We start from the raw sequence: 4,497 nt of genomic DNA, 5'->3' as shown, positions 1-4,497 counted from the left end.
GCGGCGGCGCATGGAAAGTCGGAGGCCCGCCAAGCCTAAGCGCTGCACCAACAGGCCGCTCGCCGTGGCCGCGCTGATTTATGCGGCTGTCTGGGAGCCTGGCCAAGTCTGTAAGTCATGGACAATTAGGAGGCGCACTCCAGCCCTCAGCCCTGTCTGCCTCTCGGGCTCCAGGCCCGACGGCGCCCCTCCTGAACAGGGTTGGCCCCCCAGAGACCCCTGGCGGGTCCAGGTACAGGTCCTGAGCCCACTTTGCAGATGGGGACACTGAAGGCCAGGGGTGTTGGCAGCTGGCCTTCCTCCCTTGGCCGCTGACCGCTGAGTTGCTGGCCACGCCCAGGCTCTTGCCAGTCATCCCAGAGGCATCTTCCTCTGGCTCAAAGGCCCACTTGGCACCTTGGGGGCTCTACCCAAGGGCCAGGAGGGGAGTGGCCGGGAAAGGGAACGGAAAGGGAGGCGGCCACCCCGAACGGTCACCCCGACACCTCAAGACTAACAAGGGCCAAGGGTCATGGTCTTCAGACTCAAACACCTCCGAATCCCAGTGTCATCGAGCCCGGGGTCTTCCTGTCCCTGGAATCTGAGGCTCAGGCACCTGGTGCCGGGAAGCACCCCTGAGGCCGCCCTGGGCTCCAGACAGGACTGCCCTTCCCCCAGAGCCCTGATGCGGGAAGGGCTAGGGGTCCCTGAGTCCTGAGATTTCTGAGGCTGAGAGCCTGGAAACGTACTCCTAGATGTCACTGGAAGCCTAGAGCAGCACTGTGCAACAGAGCTTGCTTTAATAGCGGAGAGGCTTTACCCGTCCCGTACGGCGGCCGCCTGGCACACAGGCTGGTGAGCACTTGAAATGTGGCTGGCGGAGCTGAGTCTTTAAGTGTCAGCTGAGTTTAATTAACTGAAATGTAAATAGCCACATGTGTAGGGTTGTACATGAAATACAGGATGCCTGGTTATATTTGAATTTCAGGTAAACAATAGATAATGATTTGCCTATGTCTTATATTTGGGATATACTTAAGGAGACGTACTAAAAAATGACTCACTATTCCTCAGAAATTCAAATGTAACCCAGCGTCCGGTATTCTATGGGGCATCTAGCCCCTGTGGCTAGCAGCTGCCCATGGGGCGGCACATCTACAGAACACAAAAGGATGGGCAGCCCCCTGCACATGGGGGTCTGGGCATCCTGGGTTAAACCAAGCGACACAGGCAGAGGGGCTGCAGCGCCCAGTTGAGGCTGTGGCCTCGGCGTAGTTGGTGGGGGACGGGGGGTGGGGCGAGGGGCGCGCTGGAGCCCTGCAGTAGCCTCCCTGGGCCTGGACCTGGCTTCCAGACCCTGCAGGGCAAGCAGCAAAAGCAACTGATGCCCTGGCCCGAGCACACACGAGCCCCAGGCCCGGGCACACGCCCCCTTCCGGCGCCCACACACTCTGAGCCCCGAGGGGGAGGGGGGCCCACACCTCCAGCGGCCCCAGTGGAGAAGTATTATAAACATTTACAACGAGTAGACAAAACAGTCTATTGTAGCGACCCCTCCGCCTCCCCTAGGAGCTGGGGTGAGGTTGGCATGGCGGGGGGGGGCGCTTGGGCCCCCGCCAGGACGTCCTCTGTTTGCACAAGCGGAGGTGTTTTCGTCTGAGGGTAGTCTGCGTGCTGTGGCCTCTGTCGTGTCTGCTACTGAAATTTCCTGTCTCTGTTATTCTCTTCCCCAGTAAGACCATCTGAAACCCAAAACTTTTATTGCCCCTTTAAAAAAGGCTTTACAGCTCCCCATCTGCCTCATCCTGGTCTGCTCTTGGAGCCGCTGTGATTGTAGTTAGCGAGGCACGCTGGGTGCTGGGCACCGTGGCAGGAATTCGTCCTGGTCTCAGCCGCAGGGTCTTGGCGGGAGGAGCCGCAGGGAGGAGGGCCAGGTATGTGGGCAAGCTCGGTTCTGCAGAGTCAGCTGGAAGCCCCGGGGTGTAAAACCCGGCTCGCCGCTTAGCCGGTTAGCAAAGCAAGCTGAGCACCCTGGTTAGCCGCGACCCAGGGCACGTGCCACCTGGGGACCTGGCTGCCGGACCCGGCCACCTCCCCGCGGCTCTGTGCCCTGGGGCCGGGCTCTTCCCATCTCTGCACCCGGATTCCCCACCTTTGACTGAGAGTGGCAGCCTCTCCCCGCCAGGCACTCAGGCCCGTTATCGTGAATTAAGTCAGAGGCTGGCTGGAATGGAAAGATCCTGGGAAAGTGAAAAAGGCAGGAACAGGAGGCAAGAGGCGGGGCTGGGAGGAGTGGGGTGGTCAGGGCCTGGGCTTTAGGTTTCCCACTACGGCCCTAGGCAAGTTCGCTGCGTTCTCCTAGTCCTCTATGCCTCAGTTTGTCCATTTGTAGTAGAGCCCACTTCACATGGGTTTTGCCAAGATTAAATGAGATAACTGAATACAGAACACTAGCGGAGTATTTTTTTTTTAAAGATTTAATTTTATGTTTGGTTGCGTTGCGTCTTCGTTGCCTAGAGAAAGGCCATGCGCACGGGCCTTCTCTAGTTGCCGCGAGCGAGGGCTACTCTTCGTTGCGGTGCATGCGCTTCTCGCGGTGGCTCCTCTTGTTGCGGAGCTCGGGCTCTAGGCGCGTGGACTCAGTAGTTGTGGCACACGGGCTCAGTAGTTGTGTCTCGCGGACTTAGTTGCTCAGCGGCATGTGGGATCTTCCCGGACCAGGGCTCGAACCCGTGACCCCTGCATTAGCAGGCGGATTATTATCCACTGCACCACCAGGGAAGTCCCTAGCAGAGTATTTTTTTAATGGCATCATTGTTACTTTCATTATCAGTGGCCATGGGCAAAGCTAGGGAGTCTCTAGAACGCAGTGGAGGGACCCTCACCCTCAGGGGACATTCACCCTCAAACACCCCCATTTGACAAGGAAACAAAGCGCTGCAAACCAAGTGTTTATTATGGGTGAAGGAATTAAGCAAGGCAGGCTGCCTGGAAGAGGCAGGTTTGAGACTGAAACTAGAAAAGCCAAGTGGACGGAACTGTGTGAGCCTGCAGACACGTGGCTCTCTGTCCTCGCCGGCGAGGCACGCTCTGAGTCTGACCGTCCCCTGTGTACTGACCATCTCCCTGAGCTCCTGCACCTTTCCCGATAGCAGCAAGGAAACCGCCGCTGACCCGATGGAGAGATGATGCCAACGGCTGGGCCGTCCCTGCTTCCACTGCTGGCGCGAGTGCCTCTAAAACGGCTGAAATGCTTCTCAGGGGCTCCAAGGAGCTCCGGTTCGCTATGTCTCGGTGCAGAAAGAATTCAGCGACAGGCAAAGTGATAGAAAAAAGTGATTTAGTAGAATAGGACACTTATGAGGCTTACAAGTGGGCGGGCAAGAGGGTGCTACCCCCGAGAATGTAGTGGGCTACAGTTTTATAATCAAAGGAAAAATGGGGAGGGGGAGAAGACCGCCTTCTTCCTCATTGTTGAGTAGATGTCAAGCTTCCACTATCAGCTCCTCCTCCATGTCAGGCGGAGGAGTTTTCTTGTCCCTACATGGTCAAGCCGGGACCGTCATGGCGCAGTGGAAATGTGCAAAAAGGCAGTAACGCATACTAAAAATGGTAAATCATCTCAGGTTTCAGTATAATGTCACCCTTTCCTTATATTTTTGTTTTTCGTGTGGGCAGAGGAGCGTGTCCTAGGAATCAGTAACTTACTGACCTCACTGCACAGGATGTGGGTCTCCTGCCACCACTGTTTTATTGTTTGGGGGCATGTCTCATGCTTCTGTTGCATGGTTTTTTTGGTTTTTGTTTTTTGTTTTTTTTGGTTTTTTTTTTTTCCGGTGCGCGGGCCTCTCACTGCTGCGGCATCTCCCGCCGTGCAGCACAGGCTCTGGACGCGCAGGCTCAGCGGCCATGGCTCACGGGCCCAGCCGCTCCGTGGCACGCGGGATCCTCCCAGACCGGGGCACGAACCCACGTCCCCTGCATCAGCAGGCGGGCTCTCAACCACTGTGCCACCAGGGAAGCCCTGTTGCATGGTTTTGTTACTAAGCAAGTCTGCTTGGTTTTGTGGTTAAGCAGACCTGCTTTCTTGAGTGATCATTAACTTACAGGGGTCTCCTGTACTTTTCTTCTTTACGTACAATCCCCTAGTGGGATTAACTATTTAATCGGCTCCTTTGTCCCTTTACCACGTCTCTCTCACCAGGACAAGAGAGACAATTTGGCCTGGTGACTTCAAGGTCCAGAGGTGGAGGAAGAAGCCGGCTGCCCTGGGCCCAGGTTAAATGTCACCTCCTGGCTGGTCACCAAGCAGCCTTCTCAGCCCCTCAGATTCACCCGGGACCAGCCAGACCTTCCAGCTCCCACAGTCTAGCGGGGGCCACAGAGACAGGGGTGAGGAGTGAGGGACGGGGGTCAGGAAAGTCTCTGCAAAGGGGGTGCCGTTCACTGACCTGAAGGAGAAAGGAACGGCGGTCCAGGGGGAGGGTGAAAGGTCAAACACGGTCCGTCTGGGAACTG

The sequence above is a fragment of the Physeter macrocephalus genome, chromosome 13 (assembly GCF_002837175.3).
Source record: "Physeter macrocephalus isolate SW-GA chromosome 13, ASM283717v5, whole genome shotgun sequence".
NCBI classification, from domain to species: Eukaryota; Metazoa; Chordata; class Mammalia; order Artiodactyla; family Physeteridae; genus Physeter; species Physeter macrocephalus.
This window is presented reverse-complemented; position numbering follows the sequence as displayed.